The 6,634-nt window shown below is 47.9% G+C and overlaps 1 protein-coding gene across 2 annotated transcripts in view; it reads right to left on the bottom strand.

The window, feature by feature from the left end:
• LOC135823927 (uncharacterized) overlaps positions 1–6,634 on the bottom strand; it is a 44,659-nt gene that overhangs the window by 22,526 nt on the left and 15,499 nt on the right. The gene's annotated exons all lie outside the window — the stretch shown is intronic.

The following is a 6,634-nucleotide window of genomic DNA, read 5'->3' as shown; positions in this document are numbered from 1 at the left end:
GGCCGCTTGGGCGGGCGGTGTGCCATCCCCTTCACCGACTTAGCTATACAAGTTCGTCAACTGAACACTAATTTCAAAACTAAAAGTCAACCAAAGTCTAAGAGAACAACTATTCCGTGTTCAGAAGAACTTTCTTATCTGACACTAGGAACTACTTGTCACAGCATGTGCAAACACTTGCGCAACTGCCCACGTGCATGCACTAAAAAATCGAAATATTTGAGGGGAGGGCGCGCGCCCACCGCGCCTTCCCCTAGATCCGCCTCTGGTGTGTGTGTGTGTGTCACTGTGTGTGTGTGTCACGGTGTGTGTGTGTAGGTGTGTGTTCAGTATTGTAGCCATCCGGCCTCTGGCTGTTCGAGTGCTTGTGTGTACGGCGTTTTCCAGTGTTCATTGTAGCCCTCCGGCCTCTGGCTGTTTGAGTTAGTCGTGTGCACTGTGTTTTCACACCTTTGTCTGCGCCCAGTCTGTTATCCGTTTCTCTTTGTTTTTACTTGTGTTGTGCATGCTTGTTCTTCAGCATGTGTAGCTTCGTCCTCATCCGCTCGTTGTTTTGAAGTTGTGAATTATCAGCAAGCGCTTGTCTACGTGGGCCAAAACCACTAATTATCCTGTACGGCTTTGGAATGAGATAAAGGAAGAACCACCTGATTTTGAATTGCATTGGGAGCACACGAGAGAGTTGCAGCAGTGGCAGCATCTCTTTTCTTCTTGGAAACGGACCATTTCCCGCGACCCACGAAAAAACTGATTTTGCTCCAATTTTTCGGAAAAGGCAATAGATTGGTTTTGGCTAATCACAACCGTCAGGCGAAATAGCACGTCATCGTACATTTGAGATCAGCGGGAAGAAGATGACGACGTCCACTAATTTAGTATCTGTGCACACGAATCTGCTGTGTGTGTGACTCTGTGTGTCAGCTATGATATCATCTTCTGTGGTTCCATGCCTAGCATGTACGTCTGAACCATCCTGCAAAGTTTGAATGACGTAGGTTGAGCGATCGCTCCGCGAAATATACTTTTGAAATTCTCTTCATAGTATATCTTCCACCATTGAAATTTCGAATTTCTTCAAAAAAAGTGCTGAGAGGGGTGGCTTGCAACCTCGATATGGCTTGTTCCAGGCATGCTTTGGAGCCATCTTCTGTTGAAGTAGTGGCGGGGATCTGCCCTGCAACTGCTACAACAAAAAATGATTCGATCTGAGAAAGGGTGAGACCGCGAATCTCGGTTGAATATTGAGTATATCAAGCCTTTTCACGACGAAGATGGAGTTCTTTTTGGAGATGGACGTCGCGGCAAAGGACATGGTGTCCGACGTCTGGCGTCTGGTGAAGCCAGGGATCATTTGTCCAGTCAGGTCGGCAGCCTAACCGTCGGTAAGCTTGTGTTTGGATCCCGTTCTGCTCGATGTGGTAGATCACAAACAATTTGATATCGCACAAATTGATCTCAGCATCGTGCGTACGGTATTTTATATTCAGAAAATCCCAAAGTGTCTCTGTGTGGCCGTCCTATGCCACAAGAAACTCCAATCAGGCTCCTATGTCCTCTGCCTTCATGATTGAATGTCCACTTCGTTTGAACAACGAACACAACAATCGATGACGGCTTTGCAATGAAAAATACAGCTATACTGGAGCTGAAAAAAAGAAGAAAAAAACGTGCTCAGGATGAGACTCGAGTACACGCATACTCTCCCAGCAGGTGAAGCGTCGATCGCGCACTCGTGATGAAAAGAAGTGCTGGACGAGCATTTCTGAGTGTATGTAGAGGATGCACGATCGCAATGGCGATGGATTTCTTTGCAAATTGGCCAAGTTTGAGGGAGTCGGCGGAGAATATCGGAGATCGACGGAGAATATCGGAGATCGGCAGAGAATGAGGGAGTATATATTCGATTCTCCATGGAATACCCGACCGAATGGCTGTCTTCCTTTGGGGATTTCATGTGGGATTTCTCGTAGCCACGCGGCACTTCTTCAGAAACGTTTGTTTCTGAATTTTGAATATTTTTTCTTTGCAACGTTTCTTTGTGCCCCGTCCGTTCCTTTAGCCCCAAAACCTGGCCATGCAGAGGAGGAAGACAAGTCAGCAGGCCCGTAATATACTGCCTGGAAGATGATGTTTGGCCTTGGCTTGCTCTTGACATTGTTTTGATTTCTTGGATACGACAGCTCTTGGCTAAAACTGGGCCTGGGAGTCTTTCTTGAACATCAATCCAGGACGTGCCCCATTGGGCGTGGTAGTCATGGACGTACCGCCATCGCTTTCAGACAGACCCTTCTGCTGCCTGAAACTAATGGCGAAAGTACTACTGCTCTGCTGAAAGTGCGAACACGAATTGCTTCACCAATCCTCTGGTGCACTTGCAATTTTCAATGCGACCAGAACGATTCGCTTGCCAGTTCCTTTGTCCAGACGTACTCTACAACGAGGAAAGTAGAATTCGTGAAGGTAGGAGGCAAGATACGAATCTCGACTCGCTTGAGGCAGGCTGCCAGGAGAACGACGACTACAAGACGAAAGGCCTTCATTGCATTTGTTTTGAGTGCAACATGTTCATCTTCCTCGGACGCGACACAAAGTTTTGAGTCACCAGTCACCAGTCCTGGAGATGTCCTAGATAGGACATCACGGAACCAAGCATACATCTATGCTGTTCCCATAGTAATCGTGACACGTGACTCAAAACTTTGTGTCGCGTCCGAGGAAGATGAACATGTCGCACTCAAAACAAACACAACGAGGGCCTTTCGTCTCAAAGGTTGTCGTTCTCCTGGCGGCTTGCCTCAAGCGAGTCAAGATTCGTATCTTGCCTCTTGCCTTCACCAATTTTATTTTCCTCGTTGTGGAGTACGCCTGGACAAAGGAACTGACAAGCGAATCGTTTTGGTCGCATTGAAAATTGCAAGTGCACAAGAGGCCCGGGATTGGCGAAGCAATTTGTGTTCGCACTTTCAGCAGAGCAGTAGCTGCCGCTGCGATGAAGTTTTTACTTTCGCCATTGGTTTCAGATTGCAGAAAGGTCTGGCTGAAAGCGATGGCGATACGTCCATGACCACCACGCCTAATGTGGTACATCCTCGGTTGATGTCCAAGACAGACCATCCAAGGTCCAGTTTTAGCCAAGAGCTGTCGTATCCAAGAAATTGAAAACGCCAACATGCTTTGGCCAAATAATATCTTCCAGGCAGTAATTTACGGGCCTAGCGCCTGCTGCCTCGTCTTCCTCCTCTGCATGGCCAGGTTTGGGGTGAAATGAACACACGGGGCATGAAGAAACATTCCAAAGGCAAAACATTCAAAATAGAACCAATCGTTTCCAAAGAAGCGCCGCGTGGCTACGAGAAACCCTACATGAAATCCCCAAACGAAAACGGCCATTCGGTCGGGTATTCGATGGCAAATCGAATATACGCTACCTCAATCCCCGTCGATCTCTGATATTCTCCGCCTATTCCCTCAAACTTGACCAATTCGGAAAGAAATCCATCGCCATTACGATCGTGCATCCTCCACATCAGGGAGTCGTAAAATACCGGTATTTTACGGTTCCCTGGTATTTTACGACTTCCTGCTCCACATACATTCAGAAATGCTCACGCAGCACTTCCTTTCATCGCGTGTGTGCAGCCGACGCTTCCATGACAACCCTGGGACAGGTGACCAATCAGAGTGCGATGTCCTAGATAGGACATCTCCCCGACTGGTAACGATTACTATGGGAACAGCATAGATGCATCACTATGGGAACAGCATAGATGCATCACTATGGGAACAGCATAGATGCATGCTTGGTCATGGGATGTCCTATCTAGGACATCTCCAGGACTGATTATTGCTGGTGGAAATGTAGCCTGATTCTTAATCAGACAGCTGCATACCAGGCGGGAAAATCTACCCAGATGTTCTTGATCTTCCATGCAGCTTTGACAATAGCTTCGGTTGGATATGGTTTAGAATTGGGTGCTTAGTGGCCTGGAGGAACTGATCGTGTTTGGGATCAGTATCACAAGCATGAGTATGGTTCTTCGGTCTGCGCACCAGCAATGGTGGTGTACGGGTTTTTAGAAATGAGATACTAAGTACATTGTAAACATATTGTGCCCCCACAATGATACCCATTGACCACTGTACGTATGGTAACATTGACTTGGTATACTGTCTAGTCTATGTATGTATGCCTACTCTAGAGCATCATGCGCCCTGTTAGGAATCCATTGCAGTCATCGGGTTGTATGTTTCAGTGTGACTCGTTAGTGTGGTCTGCTTCGTGCACAAGACATTTGTGGTGAATGTGTCACTGACTTTGACCTTTCCATGTATGCGTACATAGTAGCACCGGGTTAGCGTGAGCCCGGTTCAGCTTGGCTCAGCTGCCTTTAGTTGTCTGGGCTCTTCTGGAGTCCTAGAGCTGTTGCCTTGACAGTGATGCTAGAGGAAGCTAGAGGAATGTTGTGTTTTCGGCAGCTCTTAGATCTCTCTCTCTCTCTCTCTCTCTCTCTCTCTCTCTCTCTTTCCATTTTCCATTCTTTGATTAATATTGTTCATGTTCACATCAAGTAGTCCTAGGAGGCTGTGGTGGTTGCAGTGTAGTGTGTGATTGGTGTACAAGCTGTACAATACCAACATGTAGTAGACTGATAGTACCACATTGGTTCTACCGACTAGACTTTGAGAATGCCTCATGTATATAACAGAAACTACTGCTAATACGCTATCATAGTACTGAAATGGAAAGGACTCAGATGGAGACCCAAGATGTGCTAGAGCTGTTAGCCAGTTAGTTGTAGAACGTCAGTACCGTCGGTCAGTGTCGTGCAATGTTATCGCATGAGCTGATTGTTTAGTAACTGGTGGTGCTAGTGGACATTTTAGTGTAACTTGTAGTTCCTTGGTCCTTTTTTTCTTTTCTTTTGTATAGTAAAGAGGACTCTGAAATTAACCCTCTATGGACCGCACATGTTTTTATCGATCACTACGGACTCAACAGATCGATAAAAGTAGCCATCCAAATCACCAACCCCTTTTCTAAGCTGTACACGCCCAAGCCTGGTGCACTTGAGTGTCTGCTCTAGGGTTGTAGGACAGCCGGGTACACGTGTACCTGGCACAACCATTTCAACCGGGTCGGAGCCGGGTACATATGTATTCGACGCACGCCTCTGCATGATCTGTCACACATACAAGCCATGTAGTCAGACCTTTCAAAGTTCGAACGTGTAAAGTACCAACCGGGTCACAGGTGACCCGGTACTATATCTTCAACCTGGCCCAAGCGCCGCCCAACCGGGTCGATTACCCGGCTCACCCGGCTCTGGAGCAGACACTGCACTATCACTGTGGCGTCAGGGCCCTGCCAACCAGGATTGGGCTATTCAGTAACTCCAGCCTGAGCGGCCCATTCCTGAGGCAGAGGTGACACCGGCAGCTGGAAAGTTGAATAATGGAAGGTCAAGTGGGCCAGATAACATGCCAGAGGGGCTGCTAAAGCACTCACCTGCCCTCATCTACTCCAATATCGCCCAGGTCCTCAACCCTGCAGTCGGGACAGGCCTACCCCTGAACAGCATCGGTAGTGGGTCGCTTATTCCGCGACAAAAGCCTGGCAAATCAAGGGGACCAGTCGCTCACCTACGGCCCATTTTTTTACTGACAGTGCTCAGGAAGATTCTATCATTGATTGTCCAGCTCCCTGCACATTGATTTCTGGTGACTGGTCTTGGAGCACAGTGGAAACTGCGACTGGTTGTTGTGTTTTGTGACTGGGCATGGGGTTGTCACTGTATGACGGGGTGCAGAGCTTGCGGCTGCTCACGGGTCCTGATTGGTATTATAGTCCTACATGTTGTAACCCTTTACCGGTCTACCATAAGCGAACCGATACTATAGTATTTGTACGTTTGGCCATCATTTTTCTAGGGTCTTGTTGCTGGCCGGGAGACAGCTAAAATGGCGCTCTAAGCGTAGCTGAAGTCCAAGGGTTTCTGACGGTGTAGAAAACAACCATACTTACCATACAAACTTTTGCCGTATCGATCGACTGAAGTTTGTTCAAGTCGGAAAAGACGACCATCCGCCATCCGCGAATTTCGAGAATGCGAGAGCATCTCTTGGCGGCGTGTTTGACAAGTGTTCTGAGAGCGGTAGCATCACCAGTCCAGGCTGAATCTCCCGGGAGGCATGGTAGTGTACAGTGTTGAGGGAAAGAGCTCTGTTGAGTCTTGCTAGTTCAAAATAAATCGTCTACGAATGAAGAAACAAAATTCTCCAAACAGAGAGGAACCCTTCTTGCTGTTGACACGGCAACAGCAACTCTGACAAGGACGCGTCAAGTGCGATCAGCTGATTTGCCTGGCCGTGAGAATCACGGCATGCGTAAGCACGCGCCTGAGTATTCATCTGAGCGAGAGTGAATCTGACGCGAGCAGCACTGAGATGAACGAACCGAAACTTGGATATCGTGGAATGGGAATTGCTGCTGCTGGCGTATCGCTGATGGCGAGGTGTTGGTGCTCAATGGCGGGAATGTAGAGAGCCTACATTTCTGGTAAAGACGTAGCCCTTACTTTATTGTTTATCGTAGGACTTCAGGTCCATCACGAACTTGGTATGCCCTTCGTGCCGT

Source organism: Sycon ciliatum, chromosome 8, assembly GCF_964019385.1.
Source record: "Sycon ciliatum chromosome 8, ocSycCili1.1, whole genome shotgun sequence".
Lineage (NCBI taxonomy): Eukaryota > Metazoa > Porifera > Calcarea > Leucosolenida > Sycettidae > Sycon > Sycon ciliatum.
Note: the sequence above shows the minus strand (reverse complement) of the source record. Positions and strands in the feature narration are given on the sequence as shown.